Source organism: Leptopilina boulardi, unplaced genomic scaffold (assembly GCF_019393585.1).
Source record: "Leptopilina boulardi isolate dan_hultmark-lab unplaced genomic scaffold, ZJU_Lbou_2.1 LbouV2_151, whole genome shotgun sequence".
In the NCBI taxonomy this organism is placed as follows: domain Eukaryota; kingdom Metazoa; phylum Arthropoda; class Insecta; order Hymenoptera; family Figitidae; genus Leptopilina; species Leptopilina boulardi.
Window position 1 is genome coordinate 553,394 of NW_026137698.1, and position 25,166 is coordinate 578,559.

At 31.4% G+C, this 25,166-nt stretch overlaps 1 long non-coding RNA gene across 1 annotated transcript in view; it reads right to left on the bottom strand.

Moving 5' to 3' along the window:
* The window catches only part of LOC127276712 (uncharacterized), a 152,258-nt gene that overhangs the window by 11,942 nt on the left and 115,150 nt on the right, over nt 1–25,166 (bottom strand). Inside the window, exon 7 of the long non-coding RNA XR_007842242.1 lies at nt 9,133–9,276. This is a non-coding gene — a long non-coding RNA (uncharacterized LOC127276712). The remainder of the gene's footprint in view (nt 1–9,132; nt 9,277–25,166) is intronic.

Below are 25,166 nucleotides of genomic sequence, written 5' to 3' on the forward strand. Positions count from 1 at the left end.
TAATAATAATAAATATTTCTAAAACAATTTTGATATTTAATTAAAATTACTTTCAACAATATTTGTGTGTGAGCAAAATTATGTAATGTAAAATGATATTTGCGAGAATGAATGTTTGAATAATTTCCAGTGGTAGTGTACCTTGTGCGTTATTAATGGCATGAAGGAAATGGAAGAGAGGTACAGGATGTTATAGAGGAAAACATGGAACGCTCTAAAAACTTTTACGGATCAGATTTTTTATTCATAAACATAAATGTACGAAATAAGCAGTTCCTCTAAAAACGTGAAGCAGATCTTTGACTTGAAACTAAGCAGTAAGCAAAAAAAAAAATAAAAAAAGAAAACAGGCTTATAAAAATTATCATTTTCTTTCAACTGAATATATACTTATGTGAATCACAACTCACAAGTTTATTTTTTTGCCCTCTATCATAAAAAGTAATATTATTATTATTATTATTTAATTATTTCATAAATATTGTAAAGTTCTTTAATTAAAAATAATAATTCTAATTATACTGATTTGCTGTTGATTGGAAAATTATTTGAAATTAAAAATAAAATCCAAACGTAATAATTAATTTCGACATAGTTTCTCACAGTGCTTACATAGGAAATAAAATTAGATTTTATTTTTAGACGACATCATTTTGTTTTTTCTTCGTGTAATATCGGTTTCTTTCCTCTAAATTTTCCATTAATTATTCAGTTAATTATTTATGCAAATTGTTAGAAATTTTGGTTATTTGAACTTTTTTTTTTAGTTTAAGAAATAATTGACTTCGAAAACCGTTAAAATCAATTTCCATCAATTATATTCTTGTTATGTACATATCTATATTTAACCAAATAAGTCAATAATAATTAATAATAATAATAACAATAATAAAACATAAATTAAATATATAAAAACAAATAAAAAACAATAAAAATTATAACAAAAAAAAATTATATTTCTAATCAGAAAGTAAAAAAAAGAATCTATATGTATAGATATATAATCGATTAGTTTTTATGCGTTTCATGGAACAAGGGCTTTGTAAACTTTTATAGTGGAAAAATATGCTCAAAAAAAAGTGAAGATTTGCCATGCACTTGAAACATTCTGTACAGACCGTTGAGTCACAATTAAAAAACCAACAAAAATTCGCAATATTTCTGTATTATATATATATATGAAAAAAAACAGTTTAGAAATAGTTTCGAAAAATCGGCTCATATTTTTTTTCGTAAATTATAAAACAAAAAAATATATATTTTTTTTACCTAAAGAGAAAGGATTTAATAATTTACTTTAAATCATATCCTGCAGAATTTATTAGGCGATGTGGAAAAGACTCTTTAGCGTTGCAGTAGTAAAACCAAATTTTAGTCAGACATGATGCATTTAATAATATCACATATATAATCCTCTGAATTTAAATTTAAAAAAAAGATTTTTTTTAATAAATTTTTTAATTTCTTTATGCAAGTATAAATATTTTATATTTTAACTATTTTTTTTTTTTTGCTTTTATATAAAACAAAATATGTAGTTTCATTTTCTACTTTTAAAATAAGAATAAATTATAAATTTGTGTTTTTTTTTTGTTTTAAATTAATATATTTATTTTAATTTCAATTATTTTTTTTTTTAATTTATTTAAAAAATAAATAAATTTGTTGCTTAAGATAGAAAATTGAAATTTATAGGGGAAAAAAAATTATTTTTATTTTTTTTCATTTAAAAACTTCTTGGTAAAATAGATAATTTTAGAAAATGAGTTGTCTGCATGCAATTTTACAGTAGGGGTAACGTGTTACAGAAGTAGTTTAAATGCAAATTTCACATTGTTTACTTTTAAAGCATTCAAACTCGGGTATATATGTAGGAGGAAAGTTGGGAAACTGTAAGCCGGGTTGCATACTCCATCAAGAGACGAAGTCATTCGTGTTAAAACGTGTGACAATTAAACTTACAAGTTAATTCATATTATATATATATAAAACTTTAATTCCCGTCCTTAACCTTTACAGTATCAATTTATGAAATAAAAAAAAATTTTTTTTGTTCATTTTTTAAAAATATTTATTATTTTATTATTACTATTATTGTTGTCATTGTTGTTATTACTAATGTTGTTATTGTTGTTGTTATTATTGATATTGTTAATATTATTGTTATTGTTATTTTTGTACCCACTTTGTTATTATTGTTATTTTTGTTGTTATTACTATTGCTATTGTTGTTATTACTGTTACTATTGCTATTGTTTTAGTTATTGTTGTTATTACTATTGCTATTGTTGTTGTTAGTACTATTGTTATTGTTATTGTTACTATGGTGATTACTGTTATTATTACTATTGCTATTGTTATTGTTCTTATTACTATGGTTATTATTATTATTGTTGTTATTACTATTGCTATTGTTGTTGTTATTACTATTGTTATTGTTATTGTTAGTATGGTGATTACTGTTATTATTACTATTGCTATTGTTATTGTTGTTATTACTATGGTTATTATTACTATTGCTATTGTTATTATTGTTATTGCTAGTGCTATTGTTGTTATTATTATTGCTATTGTTATTATTACTATGGTTATTATTCTTGTTATTGCTATTGTTATTGTTGTTGTTAATCCGATTTCTACTGATATTACTATTGCTATTATTGTTGTTATTACTATTGCTATTGCAAATGATATTATAAACAATAAATAAATTAATAAACAATTATAATAGTTAATAGTTATAATTAATAATTGACAATATTAATAATTAGATTCGTGTAGATTATCAACTAGTAAAGTAGGAGGAAACGACGTAATTCGCATCTTTACTATAGCATATATAGTATATTGAAAAAAAAGAACTCGACGGATGGAAACAGTGAAGGCGGGAGGAGGAGGAGTGAAAAAAAATTTTTTTTTTATAAAAATAGAGGGAATTTACGCCTGAGAGGAAGAAAGAAAATCGTTCAAGTGGGAGGGAAACGAACTACAAAGTGGGAAAGAGACCATCAAGAGAGAACGTGACAGACTCTCCTTTTTTGCATATTTCCTCTTTTCATACTTCTCCCATATAACTATATACTTTACAAATTTTTTTTTTTTCACCATCGAAAAGCACTATATATATATATATTCTTTTACCGAGGAATTAATTAAAAAAATATCCTTCTCAATATAATAAATAATAAACAATTTTTGAAATAAATTAAATTACATTTATGTTATTCCATAGAAAAATTTAGTTTTCGGTTAAATATACATTTAAAAAAAAAACCATCATCGTTAATGGACTATAATAAACAAGAGAGGAAAATAAATTTTAGTATTTAGTAATATAATTAACGTGAACGTTGAGATAAAATTTTCTCTCACTCATTTTTGGTCGAGAATATATTTTCATGCAAACAAAATGCACCATAATTAAAATGTGACGAGCTTTTCCGTTCTCGTTTACATATATATATATATGTAATATTGCATTACAATTGCATCTATACATTACGTTAAATGTATATTTATTTATTTTATTTTTTATTTGGAAAATATTAATTTTAAATAAAATTGATAAAGTTTTTTTCCAAAAAAAAAATGTCGAACAGAATATTGACTTGTATTACTGATAAAATTGAAGAAAATTTCCTCAATATCTAATGCAAATATACATTTTTGAACAAAAATTTCTTATCAAGAACAAGAAATAGAAGCGAGACAGGAGCTTCTGCCAAGTTGTCGGAGGAGAGTATCACCAGAAAAAAAATGCCTTAAGTAAGGGATTAGAGAGAGAGATTACGTTAGTTGCCTCTCGAGAAAATTTATTTTACTTCTGTAAACTCAGTGGCAGGGAAAAAGGTTGAAAATAATTGAAAATTGCCGGACTTGAGACGTATTATATACATTATATACATTTTTCCTGACAGATCCGGCTTTCTACAACGTATAGCCGGAAGAGGAAGTACATTCTATATATATATATATATAGTTTTTAGTCCATTAATTTCGCGACAAGATTTCACAAATCTCCTCTATTATTTACAATCAGAACAAAAATTTAATTTAAGATATTTTCCTCTCAAAACAAGAATATGTTACAAAAAAAATTATTGCTGCCGCTGTTTCAAGACTCTGAATATAGCCACAAGTCCCCAGGATTGCCGCTGGGTTTGAGGCTATGACATAACCTCAAATTTAAGTCAAATTTTTATCAGGAAATCCCCTCAGTAACCTAAAAACGAACATAACCTCAAAATTTATGTGAATTTTAACTGTGAATATAGCCGCAAGTCCCCAGAATTGCCGATGGGTTCAAGAATATGTCCAAAAAACATAACCTTAAATTTCCTAAACAAAGAAACGAACATAAACTCAATATTTAGGAATAATTTTAATATTTTTCATCAAAAATCGTTTTTTTAATAATAATAATTCGTTTTCTTTTTTTTCTATTCGATGTTTAGTTAATAAACTTTTACAAAAAATTTTTTTTTAATTTCCTCAAAAGTCTCTGGAGGCCAAAATCGATATTTAATATATCAAGACTCGTTTTCCAATTAACCGTTTCTTTAGTATAGTCAGAATGAGAAAATCGTTTAAGTTCCCAAATAGAGAGAAAGAGAGAGAAAGAGAGAGATTGGAGAGTAAGTCCTAATTTTTCTGCCTTCCCCCACTCATACCACCCCCCATGATCAGTCAACCCCATGTCGTCTCGATGGTATTTGTCGCTCTGTCTCTGTCAGAAACGATTCTCGTGAGGTTCGATTTCGATTAGGGGAAGAAGAAGAAGAAAATGGGTATGAGTTTGCAACCGCAATGAGAAGAGAGCTATCTTCGAGTTTGGATGGATCGTTTCAAGGGTACTTAAAGCCTCACCTCTTGTTCGTTGAAGACGCTGTCATCGCTTGCTGCTCGTGACGTTCGTTAAACGCTCTGCAAAATGAAAAAATCCCTTACAAAATCAAATAAAATTAAACAGCATGTCTCCATTATTTTTTTACCTTCAAACAACACGTAATAACCTTCAAAAAAACCTATTAATTGAACCTAAATTGCAGTAGACTAAGAATAATCAATTTTATTCCATTTTTTGAAATAGAATGTTTTCCTGGAAAATGAAAAAATTCATACAAGTTCAAATAAAATTAATCAGCATCTCTCTATTATTTTTTTACCTTCAAACAACACGTAATAACCTTCAAAAAAACCTACCAATTGAACCTAAATTGCAGTAGACTAAGAATAATCAATTTTATTCCATTTTTTGAAATAGAATGTTTTCCTGGAAAATGAAAAAATCCCTTACAAAATCAAATAAAATTAAACAGCATGTCTCCATTATTTTTTTACCTTCAAACAACACGTAATAACCTTCAAAAAAACCTAACAATTCAACCTAAATTGCAGTAGACTAAGAATAATCAATTTTATTCCATTTTTTGAAATAGAATGTTTTCCTGGAAAATGAAAAAATCCCTTACAAAATCAAATAAAATTAAACAGCATGTCTCCATTATTTTTTTACCTTCAAACAACACGTAATAACCTTCAAAAAAACCTAACAATTCAACCTAAATTGCAGTAGACTAAGAATAATCAATTTTATTCCATTTTTTGAAATAGAATGTTTTCCTGGAAAATGAAAAAATTCCTTACAAAGTCAAATAAAATTAATCAGCATGTCTCTATTATTTTTTTACCTTCAAACAACACGTAATAACCTTCAAAAAAACCTACCAATTGAACCTAAATTGCAGTAGACTAAGAATAATCAATTTTATTCCATTTTTTGAAATAGAATGTTTTCCTGGAAAATGAAAAAATTCCATACAAATTCAAATAAAATTAATCAGCATGTCTCTATTATTTTTTTACCTTCAAACAACACGAAATAACCTTCAAAAAAACCTACCAATTGAACCTAAATTGCAGTAGACTAAGAATAATGAATTTTATTCCATTTCTTGAAATAGAATGTTTTCCTGGAAAATGAAAAAATTCCATACAAATTCAAATAAAATTAAACAGCATGTCTCCATTATTTTTTTACCTTCAAACAACACATATTACCTTCAAAAAAACCTACTAATTGAACCTAAATTGCAAGAGAATAAGAACAATCAATTTTATACCATTTTTTTATATAGAAATATGTATATTTTTATTTATTTTCAATTTAACAATATAATAACAGGAAAAATATATTCTTCCTTTGAGAGGAAAATTCGACTTTTAAAATTCTCTAAAATTTTACATCTAGTAAATATTTGGTAATTTTTTTTGTGATTTCTTCAGTAGTATAAGATAGTTTTAGTCAGACATATTGAAAAAATTAGAATTTTTTGATTTTTTTCCTTTTCCAGGAAAACATTCTTTCAAAAAAAAAAATTTTTTTTTTTGCTTGAAAAAAGTGCAAGGTGCGCGCTGCACACAACTCTCAGAACCGTTCATCAAATTTGCCCTCCTTTAACTTTCCACGGTGAGATGTAACTTATGGAGGAAACGAGCTCTTCTCAAATGTCCCAAAGTGCTTTTGCTAATACAAGACTTAGGAGTGCTGGCAAAAGTTGGCGATCACGTTCCGGCCCTTTGTTAATCGGTCCACAAGCTTGCAAACATCCTACTCAACGATAAGGCGGTAATTAATCTTAAATTTCCAATTAAGCGCATCCATTCAATTTCTAAATTACATTACTTGAGTTTCACACAATTTTAAAAATATATAGTCGCAATTTTTACAAGTAAATAACATGAAATATTTTATTCACATTTCGAAAATTTGACAAATTACAAAAAATTCAAAAAGTCGGACTATAATTTACTAATACTAAAATAATATTAGAAAAAATGTTTAAAGAAGTTAATCTGACTAAACATTTTTTATTTCCCTTTTTTTTTTTGATAATAATTAATTAATCTATATTAGTACAGTTTATAATATTGCAAATCCTATAACAGTTGAGAATAATAAATATTCTGAGTAAATAAGAATAATATATATGTATATATATATATATATATATATATATATATATCCTTTGTTTAGAGACGATGAAATATTCTTGTAGAAACACGGTTTTACTTCTCTTTTATTAATTAAACCAGTTTATTCATAATTAAGTTGTCGTTTAAATAAACCCTGCAACTGCATTTCAATTCGAATTAGAACTTAATTAAAGTCCACATTGTGACCTGACACGTAATATATTTAAGATCATATTGAGAGACTTGAAATTAATTTTGAGTTTGATATAATATAAACCTGAGGCTGCATATATATATATATATATATATATATTTGTCAAAAAAAAAATTCAATTACAAAATCCACAATTATGATTTTTATGATAATATGGAATTTTGAAAATATGTTAATATGTATGTGTGATGCTGTGCGGTATCATCTGAATTTTCTTTTTTTCTCCGTCTTTTCTCCCTATAGATATATATATATACGCGGTTGCCCAGTTAAAATGCCCCGATTCACGGTGGATACGCATGTGAAGCGATGATGCCTAATTGCATAAATAATTCAACGGCACGGCCACCGTGGGTATAGTTATTCCCCACGCATAACGAAGCGTCAATCTGTTATCCGTCGGTTATACCCGTTATAGTCGACCAACCTCTGATCCTCTCTGAATTTCGAAAATTCAGTATAACGCCGCCAATTCACCTTGTTCAATCTTTATATCTATATATGATGTATTCCACGTCAAATCAGACACCATTTTAGATTTACATTTCCGTTTTTTTTTTTTTTGAAATTTTTTTCTTTTAGTACTAATTGAGCTATTTTTTAATTTAAAAAAAAAACCCAATATATTTACTTTTACTACTGTTTTTAATACTTTGTTCATTTCGTCTGACTAAAATCGACTTGTACTACTGATAATGATAAAAATTTAAAAAGTAAAACTAAACATTGACTTGTACTACTGTAAAATAGGAAAAGTTTAAAAAGTCTGACTGTATATTTACTTTCACTACTTTTTCCTAACTTTATTATGTCTGACTTTGACCAACTTGTACTACTGACAAAATCACAAAAATTTTGAACTGACTTAATGTTCACTATTACTACTGATTTTCTAATTTTTTTCAATATGTCTGACTAAAACCATCTTGTACTACTATTTTTTTAAATTATCTCTAATATCTGACTAAAATCGACTTGTACTACTGATAATTAGATTAAACTGTAAAAAGTAGAACTAAATATTGACTTGTACTACTATTTTTTAATTATTTGTCTGACTAAAATCGACTTGTACTATACTGTCGATAAAATTTCTGTAAAACATTTCTTTTTGAATCCCTTTTTTTTATTGTGATGAAACATTGTATATAAAAAAAATAAAAAAAAAAAAAAACTCGACATATCCACTTGTTTTTGGGGTCCGCGTGTTAAAACTTATCTTATTCGAAAGTTTCCTACAACGGGAGTATTCTGTGTTCTATAACCGAGAACTTTTGTCCGACGATCGGAGCTCGGTAATTGAACTTTAAAGCAGAGGCGTGCTATGAGAGTACAGTGTGCCTGCGTTTGCCAGTAACAACTACTATATACAATTGTAGTATGTAGCTACATATATACAGTAGTTGTTGTATAACTACATCCGGTCGAAAGTAGCGAGACGATTGTTTTGTACAGTCTAGAGCAATTACATTTACCTCATTCCTCAACCCCCCCCCAACTTCTCTTTTCACATATATATATATATACTTTTTCACATTTTTTTTGTACTATACTTTTTTCACCCCCCCCCCCTTCCTTCCCTCTTAACTCAAGCTTGTCAAGTGTGTCTCCACTTTTCAACTTGAAAAAGTGAATGACTGTTTGGAAAATGAAGATTATATGGATTAAAACAAGGTATTTTTTTTAGAATTTTGTTTTCTGCTACAAAAAAAAGATATTGTGAAAAAAAGTACTAAAAATAAATTTTCATTATTTCAAAAAATAATTTCTATTCTAAATTGTTAGAAAATAATGAAATAATATTATTTTCTCATATATTAAATACCCTATATATTTATATATTTAATGGAATCGAAAGCGCAGTTAATTTTGAACTCAGTGTGACGGCATTGATGCAGCCACTCGCGGAAATTAAAGTTATAACCATGACTTGGAAAACTTACTACTTTGCCACGTTATCTCTCTCTCTCTCTCTCTCTCCCTTCTTTCTCCTCTTCTCCATCTTGGCCCTTTGCCATTGATCAGAAAGAATAGCTGGTTTGCTCGCGTGTGATATAGAATGAATTGTTCTCCCGGGACTTCCCGAGCTGGAACAAAAAAAAAAATATCTTAAAGAAAATAACCCCTCGCCTAAGCACTTTGGACTTTCTTTATTGAGGATATTTTTCCCCCATGTGGACATTCAGTTTCAATTTTAATTCTCCCATGGATCTTCACAATACACTAATGTTATTTATTTTCTCAAATATTTCTAAATTCATTTCTTATCCGCATTTCTTTATACAGTATATATATATATATATATTCTCGCCTCTCTCAAGTTATAGAAAAATGTGCAGAAAATAAAAAGAAATATTTCTTGCACTTTATTTCAAAAATATTGCCCCTAATAAAAATACAATTTCACTTTTACAAAACTCAAATAACTTTTGATTATTAAATAATATCTACTTTAAAAAAAAAAAAAAAACAAAAATAAAAATTCAAAACCTAAATAGTTAAGAGACATCAGTCAAATGTTGAAGAGCGGGATTTTTTTTTTTTTTTGATCGAAGAGAGAAGAAATTGAATATAGGGGAAAAAAAAGTTTTCCAAAGAGAACTTATGAGTGAAATACCGTTGAGACGAAACTGTGAATACCAATTGGGTTAAACACAGTATTTCTAAAACGGTACAATTCTAACTCCATCGTCTTTTTTGGAATCGATGACGAGACGGTCTGTTCAACCTGTAAAACGAACCTTTAAATCTCACTTTTAGTGCCACTTTACTTGACGATAAAATTCGAAATTTACTTAAATCTATTCAAATCCCCCATAGGGAATTTCATCACACAAGATTTTCATTGTTGCAAAAATTTAATCGTTTATAAACCTTTCGAGAATCTATTTTTTATAAAAGAAAAAAAAAAGAAAAACATATTTAATTTAAACTATTTTACAGACCTAGGGACAAAAAAAAACTCCATTCACTCCCTAGAGTTAAAAAAAGACTATTTTACTCCCTAGAGTTAAAAGATGCCACTTTATTCCCTAGAGTTACAAAAAATACTATTTTATTCCCTACAGTTACAAAAATGTTTTTTTTTATTTCCCAGAGTTAGAAAAAGGCTATTTTAAATCCTAGAATTAAAAAGGACTATTTTAATCCCTAGGGTTGGAAATTATCATTTTCCTCCCCGTGCAGAAATCGTAACATTTTTCCCCATTTAAAATAGGGCTCTGTCAGGGCCCAAGTAGGGAAAACTAACAAGACCCTGAAAAGTTTTTCCTTAGCCGGGGCTTGATCCGGACTAACTAGACACTAATAAGGCTTACTAGTAAGATATTAGTAAGAAACTAGTCAGTTTTTCCAGGAAGGACCAGATTGGAAAAACTGGTCAGATCCCCATCAGGAATCCAACGCAGAAAAGTTAACATTTTTTATTTTGTATTTTTCCTCACTAAAAAGAATAATAATTAGAATTAATAAGTAGATTAGATAAATCCTGAAAAAATATAATTTTCCAAAGCTATGTGTAAATTTTTCACTTTCATTTTAAGAAATAAACAGCAGGTGTTGAAGAGATAGACGTCGAAAAGAAATGTATTTCTTTGTTTATTTCTTTCTATTTTTTTTTCTTTTTTTTTTGCCCTGATGAATAAAGTCAAGCTCTTTATGCAAAATGATATTGCCTGACTTAGTACAATTTCTAGATGGAAACTCTTCATTGGAACCTTCCAAGAAGGAAACGTGTATTCATTATACAAAGTAGTAATATTTTCAATGCAAATTTTATTTTAGAGACCCACTGGAATTGGGATAACGAGAAGAGGAACAGAAAAAGACTTGAGACGTCCTTTTAGAAAAACGTGATAAATCACTGAAACAATTTCTTGAAGAAAATTCAGAACAAATTCCATTATAAATGTGCGAAAATGGTGATATTTTTTTTTTTAATTCAAAAATATTAATAATATAAAGAATATTAGAAAAAAAAAATTGAAACGTTTTGGTTACATTTTTTTTCTGTCTCCACCCAAAGTTTCAAAAAGAGAAAGAAAAAGATAAAAACTAACAGGACAGTTAAATGAACGTCACGGTTGATTGACATTTAATTCTCGCAAGAATCCCCTGTTCCTGAATCTACGTTAACCATTAGATTGAAGGTGATGGAAGAGGAAGAAGAAGAAAGAGATAGAGAGGAAATGAATGTACAAAAAGCTAATTGCATCCCTTATAGCCAATAATTAAACATAGTTTTTGGCTATAGGAATTTAATTCAACTATCGCTAAAGTATCATGTAAAGTAATTTTTTGTTAATTTTATTTTATTATTAAATGACATTTACACTTAGAAAAAACAGTTTTTCCAGTTATTATTAAAGTATTGATCAGGAAAAGCCTAACTAGGCAGTAGTAGGGGCAACTGGTAAGGTGCTAGTCAGTTTCTCTGAGAAGGACCAGATAGGGAAAACTACTCACTACACCATCAAAGCCAAATTCCAAGTACTGTATAAAATAAATAAAACGAACATTTTCAACACTTTCTTAAAATTTTTTTAGTCAATTTTCTTAAAATTGGCGAAAGAAACTGAAAGAAAGAAAGAGGAAAAGTTTCTTATACACAATATGCAAAATACAAACTTAGTACAATCAAGAAACGTTATTTCTGACGATGTAATTAAGTATCCATGTTGTTGTAGTCCAATCTGTTCACAAATACATAGTCAACTATATATATATATCAAGGACCCCATAGAGATGAATCTCACGTTTCATGAAATTACTGAGCAGCATCCGCTATGATTTCGATGTGCTTCATTATCTGACGTACTTATTAATTAAATCTTTGAACATTACACGAAAAGTTCGAATTATGCAATTAACACGTTAACTTTTAATCAATATTACTGATTGTCATACATGAATTAATTAGGAAATAAATTTTTTTCAAAGGGAGCAAAATTTACAAAAATAAAATTTATTATAACGAATTTTGATCAAGATCTAAATAATTATTCCATTTAAAAAAAATTAAAATTGAAATAATCGCTAAGAACAATTGCAAAAGTCTTATCCATGAAGTTGTCTACAAAAAACGAATGGCGCACTTTTTGATTGGTCCAGCGAATGCTGAGCTACACTCAAAAATATTTTGGAAAAATTTTCGAAAAAAAAAATTCACGAGATAATCGCTCCGGAATACCACCAATAAAATAGGGAAAAAGTTTCGAACAAAAAATGTATGGCGCACTTTTTGATTGGTCCAGCGGATGCTGAGCTACACTCAAAAATAATTTGGAAAAAATTTCAAAAAATTAAATTTGCAAGATAATTGTTCGGGAATACCGCCAAAGTCTTAACCCGTAAGTCTCGAACAAAAAATGTATGGCGCACTTTTTGATTGGTCCAGCGGATGCTGAGCTACACTCAGATAAATTTTTTAAAAAATTTCGAAAAATTAAATTTGCGAGATAATCGTTCCGGAATACCACCAATAAAATAGGGAAAAAGTTTCGAACAAAAAATGTATAGCGCACTTTTTGATTGGTCCAGCGGATGCTGAGCTACACTCAAATAAACTTATGAAAAATTGTCGAAAAATTAAATTTTAGAGATAATCGTTCGGGAATACCGCTAAAGTCTTTAGCAAAAAGTAGCGAACAAAAAATGTATGGCGCACTTTTTGATTGGTCAAGCGGATGCTGAGCTACACTCAGATAAATTTTTTAAAAAATTTCGAAAAATTAAATTTGCGCGATAATTGGTCGGGAATACCGCCAAAGTCTTAACCCGGGAGTCTCGAACAAAAAATGTATGGCGCACTTTTTGATTGGTCCAGCGGATGCTGAGCTACACTCAGATAAATTTTTTAAAAAATTTCGAAAAATTAAATTTGCGAGATAATCGTTCCGGAATACCACCAATAAAATAGGGAAAAAGTTTCGAAAAAAAAATGTATAGCGCACTTTTTGATTGGTCCAGCGGATGCTGAGCTACACTCAAATAAACTTATGAAAAATTTTCGAAAAATTAAAATTTAGAGATAATCTTTCGGGAATACCACTAAAGTCTTTAGCAAAAAGTAGCAAACAAAAAATGTATGGCGCACTTTTTGATTGGTCCAGCGGATGCTGAGCTACACCAGAAAACAAATTTGGAAAAAATTAAGAAAAATTAAATTTGCAAGATAATCGTTCGGGAATACCGCCATAGTGATTAGAAGAAAGTTCTGAACAAAAAATGTATGGCGCACTTTTAGATTGGTCCAGCGGATGCTGAGCTACACTCAAAAATAATTTGGAAAAAATTTCAAAAAATTAAATTTGCAAGATAATTGTTCGGGAATACCGTCAAAGTCTTAACCCGTAAGTCTCGAACAAAAAATGTATGGCGCACTTTTTGATTGGTCCAGCGGATGCTGAGCTACACTCAGATAAATATTTAAAAAATTTCGAAAAATTAAATTTGCGAGATAATTGGTCGGGAATACCGCCAAAGTCTTAACCCGGGAGTCTCGAACAAAAAATGTATGGCGCACTTTTTGATTGGTCCAGCGGATGCTGAGCTACACTCAGATAAATTTTTTTAAAAATTTCGAAAAATTAAATTTGCGAGATAATTGGTCGGGAATACCGCCAAAGTCTTAACCCGGGAGTCTCGAACAAAAAATGTATGGCGCACTTTTTGATTGGTCCAGCGGATGCTGAGCTACACTCAGATAAATTTTTTAAAAAATTTCGAAAAATTAAATTTGCGAGATAATCGTTCCGGAATACCACCAATAAAATAGGGAAAAAGTTTCGAACAAAAAATGTATAGCGCACTTTTTGATTGGTCCAGCGGATGCTGAGCTACACTCAAATAAACTTATGAAAAATTTTCGAAAAATTAAATTTTAGAGATAATCGTTCGGGAATACCGCTAAAGTGTTTAGCAAAAAGTAGCGAACAAAAAATGTATGGCGCACTTTTTGATTGGTCCAGCGGATGCTGAGCTACACCAGAAAACAAATTTGGAAAAAATTAAGAAAAATTAAATTTGCAAGATAATCGTTCGGGAATACCGCCATAGTGATTAGAAGAAAGTTCTGAAAAAAAAATGTATGGCGCACTTTTAGATTGGTCCAGCGGATGCTGAGCTACACTCAAAAATAATTTGGAAAAAATTTCAAAAAATTAAATTTGCAAGATAATTGTTCGGGAATACCGCCAAAGTCCTAACCCGTAAGTCTCAAACAAAAAATGTATGGCGCACTTTTTGATTGGTCCAGCGGATGCTGAGCTACACTCAGATAAATTTTTTAAAAAATTTCGAAAAATTAAATTTGCGAGATAATCGTTCCGGAATACCACCAATAAAATAGGGAAAAAGTTTCGAACAAAAAATGTATAGCGCACTTTTTGATTGGTCCAGCGGATGCTGAGCTACACTCAAATAAACTTATGAAAAATTTTCGAAAAATTAAATTTTAGAGATAATCGTTCGAGAATACCGCTAAAGTCTTTAGCAAAAAGTAGCGAACAAAAAATGTATGGCGCACTTTTTGATTGGTCCAGCGGATGCTGAGCTACACCAGAAAACAAATTTGGAAAAAATTAAGAAAAATTAAATTTGCAAGATAATCGTTCGGGAATACCGCCATAGTGATTAGAAGAAAGTTCTGAACAAAAAATGTATGGCGCACTTTTAGATTGGTCCAGCGGATGCTGAGCTACACTCAAAAATAATTTGGAAAAAATTTCAAAAAATTAAATTTGCAAGATAATTGTTCGGGAATACCGCCAAAGTCTTAACCCGTAAGTCTCAAAAAAAAAATGTATGGCGCACTTTTTGATTGGTCCAGCGGATGCTGAGCTACACTCAGATAAATTTTTTAAAAAATTTCGAAAAATTAAATTTGCGAGATAATCGTTCCGGAATACCACCAAAGTCTTAACCCGGGGGTCTCGAACAAAAAATGTATGGCGCACTTTTTGATTGGTCCAGCGGATGCTGAGCTACACTCAGATAAATTTTTTAAAAAATTTCGAAAAATTAAATTTGCGAGATAATCGTTCGGGAATACCGCCAAAGTCTTAACCCGGGAGTCTCGAACAAAAAATGTATGGCGCACTTTTTGATTGGTCCAGCGGATGCTGAGCTACACTCAGATAAATTTTTTAAAAAATTTCGAAAAATTAAATTTGCGAGATAATCGTTCCGGAATACCACCAATAAAATAGGGAAAAAGTTTCGAACAAAAAATGTATAGCGCACTTTTTGATTGGTCCAGCGGATGCTGAGCTACACTCAAATAAACTTATGAAAAATTTTCGAAAAATTAAATTTTAGAGATAATCGTTCGGGAATACCGCTAAAGTCTTTAGCAAAAAGTAGCGAACAAAAAATGTATGGCGCACTTTTAGATTGGTCCAGCGGATGCTGAGCTACACCAGAAAACAAATTTGGAAAAAATTAGAAAAATTAAATTTGCAAGATAATCGTTCGGGAATACCGCCATAGTGATTAGAAGAAAGTTCTGAACAAAAAATGTATGGCGCACTTTTAGATTGGTCCAGCGGATGCTGAGCTACACTCAAAAATAATTTGGAAAAAATTTCAAAAAATTAAATTTGCAAGATAATCGTTCGGGAATACCGCCAAAGTCTTAACCCGAAGTCTCGAACAAAAAATGTATGGCGCACTTTTTGATTGGTCCAGCGGATGCTGAGCTACACTCAGATAAATTTTTTAAAAAATTTCGAAAAATTAAATTTGCGAGATAATCGTTCCGGAATACCACCAATAAAATAGGGAAAAAGTTTCGAACAAAAAATGTATAGCGCACTTTTTGATTGGTCCAGCGGATGCTGAGCTACACTCAAATAAACTTATGAAAAATTTTCGAAAAATTAAATTTTAGAGATAATCGTTCGGGAATACCGCTAAAGTCTTTAGCAAAAAGTAGCGAACAAAAAATGTATGGCGCACTTTTTGATTGGTCCAGCGGATGCTGAGCTACACCAGAAAACAAATTTGGAAAAAATTAAGAAAAATTAAATTTGCAAGATAATCGTTCGGGAATACCGCCATAGTGATTAGAAGAAAGTTCTGAACAAAAAATGTATGGCGCACTTTTAGATTGGTCCAGCGGATGCTGAGCTACACTCAAAAATAATTTGGAAAAAATTTCAAAAAATTAAATTTGCAAGATAATCGTTCGGGAATACCGCCAAAGTCTTAACCCGGGAGTCTCGAACAAAAAATGTATAGCGCACTTTTTGATTGGTCCAGCGGATGCTGAGCTACACTCAAATAAACTTATGAAAAATTTTCGAAAAATTAAATTTTGAGATAATCGTTCGGGAATACCGCTAAAGTCTTTAGCAAAAAGTAGCGAACAAAAAATGTATGGCGCACTTTTTGATTGGTCCAGCGGATGCTGAGCTACACCAGAAAACAAATTTGGAAAAAATTAAGAAAAATTAAATTTGCAAGATAATCGTTCGGGAATACCGCCATAGTGATTAGAAGAAAGTTCTGAACAAAAAATGTATGGCGCACTTTTAGATTGGTCCAGCGGATGCTGAGCTACACTCAAAAATAATTTGGAAAAAATTTCAAAAAATTAAATTTGCAAGATAATCGTTCGGGAATACCGCCAAAGTCTTAACCGGGAGTCTCGAACAAAAAATGTATGGCGCACTTTTTGATTGGTCCAGCGGATGCTGAGCTACACTCAGATAAATTTTTTAAAAAATTTCGAAAAATTAAATTTGCGAGATAATCGTTCCGGAATACCACCAATAAAATAGGGAAAAAGTTTCGAACAAAAAATGTATAGCGCACTTTTTGATTGGTCCAGCGGATGCTGAGCTACACTCAAATAAACTTATGAAAAATTTTCGAAAAATTAAATTTTAGAGATAATCGTTCGGGAATACCGCTAAAGTCTTTAGCAAAAAGTAGCGAACAAAAAATGTATGGCGCACTTTTTGATTGGTCCAGCGGATGCTGAGCTACACCAGAAAACAAATTTGGAAAAAATTTCAAAAAATTAAATTTGCAAGATAATCGTTCGAGAATACCGCCAAAGTCTTAACCCGGGAGTCTCGAAAAAAAATGTATGGCGCACTTTTTGATTGGTCCAGCGGATGCTGAGCTACACTCAGATAAATTTTTTAAAAAATTTCGAAAAATTAAATTTGCAAGATAATCGTTTAAGAATACCGCCAAAGTCTTAACCCGGGAGTCTCGAACAAAAAATGTATAGCGCACTTTTTGATTGGTCCAGCGGATGCTGAGCTACACTCAAAAATAATTTGGAAAAAATTTCGAAAAATTAAATTTGCAAGATAATCGTTCGGGAATACCGCCAAAGTCTTAACCCGGGGTCTCGAACAAAAAATGTATGGCGCACTTTTTGATTGGTCCAGCGGATGCTGAGCTACACTCAGATAAATTTTTTAAAAAATTTCGAAAAATTAAATTTGCGAGATAATCGTTCCGGAATACCACCAATAAAATAGGGAAAAAGTTTCGAACAAAAAATGTATAGCGCACTTTTTGATTGGTCCTGCGGATGCTGAGCTACACTCAAATAAACTTATGAAAAATTTTCGAAAAATTAAATTTTAGAGATAATCGTTCGGGAATACCGCTAAAGTCTTTAGCAAAAAGTAGCGAACAAAAAATGTATGGCGCACTTTTTGATTGGTCCAGCGGATGCTGAGCTACACCAGAAAACAAATTTGGAAAAAATTAAATTTGCAAGACAATCGTTCGGGAATACCGCCATAGTGATTAGAAGAAAGTTGTGAACAAAAAATGTATGGCGCACTTTTAGATTGGTCCAGCGGATGCTGAGCTACACTCAAATAAACTTATGAAAAATTTTCGAAAAATTAAATTTTAGAGATAATCGTTCGGAAATACCGCCATAGTGATTAGAAGAAAGTTCTGAACAAAAAATGTATGGCGCACTTTTAGATTGGTCCAGCGGATGCTGAGCTACACTCAAAAATAATTTGGAAAAAATTTCAAAAAATTAAATTTGCAAGATAATCGTTCGGGAATACCGCCAAAGTCTTAACCCGGGAGTCTCGAACAAAAAATGTATGGCACACTTTTTGATTGGTCCAGCGGATGCTGAGCTACACTCAGATAAATTTTTTAAAAATTTCGAAAAATTAAATTTGCGAGATAATCGTTCCGGAATACCACCAATAAAATAGGGAAAAAGTTTCGAACAAAAAATGTATAGCGCACTTTTTGATTGGTCCAGCGGATGCTGAGCTACACTCAAATAAACTTATGAAAAATTTTCGAAAAATTAAATTTTAGAGATAATCGTTCGGGAATACCGCTAAAGTCTTTAGCAAAAAGTAGCGAACAAAAAATGTATGGCGCACTTTTTGATTGGTCCAGCGGATGCTGAGCTACACCAGAAAACAAATTTGGAAAAAATTTCAAAAAATTAAATTTGCAAGATAATCGTTCGGGAATACCGCCATAGTGATTAGAAGAAAGTTCTGAACAAAAAATGTATGGCGCACTTTTAGATTGGTCCAGCGGATGCTGAGCTACACTCAGATAAATTTTTTAAAAAATTTCGAAAAATTAAATTTGCGAGATAATCGTTCCGGAATACCACCAATAAAATAGGGAAAAAGTTTCGAACAAAAAATGTATAGCGCACTTTTTGATTGGTCCAGCGGATGCTGAGCTACACTCAAATAAACTTATGAAAAATTTTCGAAAAATTAAATTTTAGAGATAATCGTTCGGGAATACCGCTAAAGTCTTTAGCAAAAAGTAGCGAACAAAAAATGTATGGCGCACTTTTAGATTGGTCCAGCGGATGCTGAGCTACACTCAGATAAATTTTTTAAAAAATTTCGAAAAATTAAATTTGCGAGATAATCGTTCCGGAATACCACCAATAAAATAGGGAAAAAGTTTCGAACAAAAAATGTATAGCGCACTTTTTGATTGGTCCAGCGGATGCTGAGCTACACTCAAATAAACTTATGAAAAATTTTCGAAAAATTAAATTTTAGAGATAATCGTTCGGGAATACCGCTAAAGTCTTTAGCAAAAAGTAGCGAACAAAAAATGTATGGCGCACTTTTTGATTGGTCCAGCGGATGCTGAGCTACACCAGAAAACAAATTTGGAAAAAATTTCAAAAAATTAAATTTGCAAGATAATCGTTCGGGAATACCGCCATAGTGATTAGAAGAAAGTTCTGAACAAAAAATGTATGGCGCACTTTTAGATTGGTCCAGCGGATGCTGAGCTACACTCAAAAATAATTTGGAAAAAATTTCAAAAAATTAAATTTGCAAGATAATCGTTCGGGAATACCGCCAAAGTCTTAACCCGGAGTCTCGAACAAAAAATGTATGGCGCACTTTTTGATTGGTCCAGCGGATGCTGAGCTACACTCAGATAAATTTTTTAAAAAATTTCGAAAAATTAAATTTGCAAGATAATCGTTCGGGAATACCGCCAAAGTCTTAACCCGGGAGTCTCGAACAAAAAATGTATGGCGCACTTTTTGATTGGTCCAGCGGATGCTGAGCTACACTCAGATAAATTTTTTAAAAAATTTCGAAAAATTAAATTTGCGAGATAATCGTTCCAGAATACCACCAATATATTAGGAAAAAGTTTCGAACAAAAAATGTATGGCGCACTTTTTGATTGGTCCAGCGGATGCTGAGCTACACCAGAAAACAAATTTGGAAAAAATTTCAAAAAATTAAATTTGCAAGATAATCGTTCGGGAATACCGCCAAAGTCTTAACCCGGGAGTCTCGAAAAAAAAATGTATGGCGCACTTTTTGATTGGTCCAGCGGATGCTGAGCTACACTCAGATAAATTTTTTAAAAAATTTCGAAAAATTAAATTTGCAAGATAATCGTTCAAGAATACCGCCAAAGTCTTAACCCGGGAGTCTCGAACAAAAAATGTATAGCGCACTTTTTGATTGGTCCAGCGGATGCTGAGCTACACTCAAAAATAATTTGGAAAAAATTTCAAAAAATTAAATTTGCAAGATAATCGTTCGGGAATACCGCCAAAGTCTTAACCCGGGGGTCTCGAACAAAAAATGTATGGCGCACTTTTTGATTGGTCCAGCGGATGCTGAGCTACACTCAGATAAATTTTTTAAAAAATTTCGAAAAATTAAATTTGCGAGATAATCGTTCCGGAATACCACCAATAAAATAGGGAAAAAGTTTCGAACAAAAAATGTATAGCGCACTTTTTGATTGGTCCTGCGGATGCTGAGCTACACTCAAATAAACTTATGAAAAATTTTCGAAAAATTAAATTTTAGAGATAATCGTTCGGGAATACCGCTAAAGTCTTTAGCAAAAAGTAGCGAACAAAAAATGTATGGCGCACTTTTTGATTGGTCCAGCGGATGCTGAGCTACACCAGAAAACAAATTTGGAAAAAATTAAATTTGCAAGACAATCGTTCGGGAATACCGCCATAGTGATTAGAAGAAAGTTGTGAACAAAAAATGTATGGCGCACTTTTAGATTGGTCCAGCGGATGCTGAGCTACACTCAAATAAACTTATGAAAAATTTTCGAAAAATTAAATTTTAGAGATAATCGTTCGGAAATACCGCCATAGTGATTAGAAGAAAGTTCTGAACAAAAAATGTATGGCGCACTTTTAGATTGGTCCAGCGGATGCTGAGCTACACTCAGATAAATTTTTTAAAAAATTTCGAAAAATTAAATTTGCGAGATAATCGTTCGGAATACCGCCAATAAAATAGGGAAAAAGTTTCGAACAAAAAATGTATGGCGCACTTTTTGATTGGTCCAGCGGATGCTGAGCTACACTCAAATAAACTTATGAAAAATTTTCGAAAAATTAAATTTTAGAGATAATCGTTCGGGAATACCGCTAAAGTCTTTAGCAAAAAGTAGCGAACAAAAAATGTATGGCGCACTTTTTGATTGGTCCAGCGGATGCTGAGCTACACCAGAAAACAAATTTGGAAAAAATTAAATTTGCAAGACAATCGTTCGGGAATACCGCCATAGTGATTAGAAGAAAGTTGTCGAACAAAAAATGTATGGCGCACTTTTTGATTGGTCCAGCGGATGCTGAGCTACACTCAAATAAACTTTGAAAAATTTTCGAAAAATTAAATTTTAGAGATAATCGTTCGGAAATACCGCCATAGTGATTAGAAGAAAGTTCTGAACAAAAAATGTATGGCGCACTTTTAGATTGGTCCAGCGGATGCTGAGCTACACTCAGATAAATTTTTTAAAAAATTTCGAAAAATTAAATTTGCGAGATAATCGTTCCGGAATACCACCAATAAAATAGGGAAAAAGTTTCGAACAAAAAATGTATAGCGCACTTTTTGATTGGTCCAGCGGATGCTGAGCTACACTCAAATAAACTTATGAAAAATTTTCGAAAAATTAAATTTTAGAGATAATCGTTCGGGAATACCGCTAAAGTCTTTAGCAAAAAGTAGCGAACAAAAAATGTATGGCGCACTTTTTGATTGGTCCAGCGGATGCTGAGCTACACCAGAAAACAAATTTGGAAAAAATTAAGAAAAATTAAATTTGCAAGATAATCGTTCGGGAATACCGCTAAAGTCTTAACCCGGGAGTCTCGAACAAAAAATGTATGGCGCACTTTTTGATTGGTCCAGCGGATGCTGAGCTACACTCAGATAAATTTTTTAAAAAATTTCGAAAAATTAAATTTGCGAGATAATCGTTCCGGAATACCACCAATAAAATAGGGAAAAAGTTTCGAACAAAAAATGTATAGCGCACTTTTTGATTGGTCCAGCGGATGCTGAGCTACACCAGAAAACAAATTTGGAAAAAATTTCAAAAAATTAAATTTGCAAGATAATCGTTCGGGAATACCGCCATAGTGATTAGAAGAAAGTTCTGAACAAAAAATGTATGGCGCACTTTTAGATTGGTCCAGCGGATGCTGAGCTACACTCAAAAATAATTTGGAAAAAATTTCGAAAAATTAAATTTGCAAGATAATCGTTCGGGAATACCGCCAAAGTCTTAACCCGGGAGTCTCGAACAAAAAATGTATGGCGCACTTTTTGATTGGTCCAGCGGATGCTGAGCTACACTCAGATAAATTTTTTAAAAAATTTCGAAAAATTAAATTTGCGAGATAATCGTTCCGGAATACCACCAATAAAATAGGGAAAAAGTTTCGAACAAAAAATGTATAGCGCACTTTTTGATTGGTCCAGCGGATGCTGAGCTACACTCAAATAAACTTATGAAAAATTTTCGAAAAATTAAATTTTAGAGATAATCGTTCGGGAATACCGCTAAAGTCTTTAGCAAAAAGTAGCGAACAAAAAATGTATGGCGCACTTTTTGATTGGTCCAGCGGATGCTGAGCTACACCAGAAAACAAATTTGGAAAAAATTAAGAAAAATTAAATTTGCAAGATAATCGTTCGGGAATACAGCTAAAGTCTTAACCCGGGAGTCTCGAACAAAAAATGTATGGCGCACTTTTTGATTGGTCCAGCGGATGCTGAGCTACACTCAGATAAATTTTTTAAAAAATTTCGAAAAATTAAATTTGCGAGATAATCGTTCCGGAATACCACCAATAAAATAGGGAAAAAGTTTCGAACAAAAAATGTATAGCGCACTTTTTGATTGGTCCAGCGGATGCTGAGCTACACTCAAAAATAATTTGGAAAAAATTTCAAAAAATTAAATTTGCAAGATAATCGTTCGGGAATACCGCCAAAGTCTTAACCCGGGGTCTCGAACAAAAAATGTATGGCGCACTTTTTGATTGGTCCAGCGGATGCTGAGCTACACTCAGATAAATTTTTTAAAAAATTTCGAAAAATTAAATTTGCGAGATAATCGTTCCGGAATACCACCAATAAAATAGGGAAAAAGTTTCGAACAAAAAATGTATAGCGCACTTTTTGATTGGTCCAGCGGATGCTGAGCTACACTCAAATAAACTTATGAAAAATTTTCGAAAAATTAAATTTTAGAGATAATCGTTCGGGAATACCGCTAAAGTCTTTAGCAAAAAGTAGCGAACAAAAAATGTATGGCGCACTTTTTGATTGGTCCAGCGGATGCTGAGCTACACCAGAAAACAAATTTGGAAAAAATTAAATTTGCAAGACAATCGTTCGGGAATACCGCCATAGTGATTAGAAGAAAGTTGTGAACAAAAAATGTATGGCGCACTTTTAGATTGGTCCAGCGGATGCTGAGCTACACTCAAATAAACTTATGAAAAATTTTCGAAAAATTAAATTTTAGAGATAATCGTTCGGAAATACCGCCATAGTGATTAGAAGAAAGTTCTGAACAAAAAATGTATGGCGCACTTTTTGATTGGTCCAGCGGATGCTGAGCTACACTCAAAAATAATTTGGAAAAAATTTCAAAAAATTAAATTTGCAAGATAATCGTTCGGGAATACCGCCAAAGTCTTAACCCGGGAGTCTCGAACAAAAAATGTATGGCGCACTTTTTGATTGGTCCAGCGGATGCTGAGCTACACTCAGATAAATTTTTTTAAAAATTTCGAAAAATTAAATTTGCGAGATAATCGTTCCGGAATACCACCAATAAAATAGGGAAAAAGTTTCGAACAAAAAATGTATAGCGCACTTTTTGATTGGTCCAGCGGATGCTGAGCTACACTCAAATAAACTTATGAAAAATTTTCGAAAAATTAAATTTTAGAGATAATCGTTCGGGAATACCGCTAAAGTCTTTAGCAAAAAGTAGCGAACAAAAAATGTATGGCGCACTTTTTGATTGGTCCAGCGGATGCTGAGCTACACCAGAAAACAAATTTGGAAAAAATTTCAAAAAATTAAATTTGCAAGATAATCGTTCGGGAATACCGCCATAGTGATTAGAAGAAAGTTCTGAACAAAAAATGTATGGCGCACTTTTAGATTGGTCCAGCGGATGCTGAGCTACACTCAGATAAATTTTTTAAAAAATTTCGAAAAATTAAATTTGCGAGATAATCGTTCCGGAATACCACCAATAAAATAGGGAAAAAGTTTCGAACAAAAAATGTATAGCGCACTTTTTGATTGGTCCAGCGGATGCTGAGCTACACTCAAATAAACTTATGAAAAATTTTCGAAAAATTAAATTTTAGAGATAATCGTTCGGGAATACCGCTAAAGTCTTTAGCAAAAAGTAGCGAACAAAAAATGTATGGCGCACTTTTTGATTGGTCCAGCGGATGCTGAGCTACACTCAGATAAATTTTTTAAAAAATTTCGAAAAATTAAATTTGCGAGATAATCGTTCCGGAATACCACCAATAAAATAGGGAAAAAGTTTCGAACAAAAAATGTATAGCGCACTTTTTGATTGGTCCAGCGGATGCTGAGCTACACTCAGATAAATTTTTTAAAAAATTTCGAAAAATTAAATTTTAGAGATAATCGTTCGGGAATACCGCTAAAGTCTTTAGCAAAAAGTAGCGAACAAAAAATGTATGGCGCACTTTTTGATTGGTCCAGCGGATGCTGAGCTACACCAGAAAACAAATTTGGAAAAAATTTCAAAAAATTAAATTTGCAAGATAATCGTTCGGGAATACCGCCATAGTGATTAGAAGAAAGTTCTGAACAAAAAATGTATGGCGCACTTTTAGATTGGTCCAGCGGATGCTGAGCTACACCCAAAAATAATTTGGAAAAAATTTCAAAAAATTAAATTTGCAAGATAATCGTTCGGGAATACCGCCAAAGTCTTAACCCGGGAGTCTCGAACAAAAAATGTATGGCGCACTTTTTGATTGGTCCAGCGGATGCTGAGCTACACTCAGATAAATTTTTTAAAAAATTTCGAAAAATTAAATTTGCAAGATAATCGTTCAAGAATACTGCCAAAGTCTTAACCCGGGAGTCTCGAACAAAAAATGTATAGCGCACTTTTTGATTGGTCCAGCGGATGCTGAGCTACACTCAAAAATAATTTG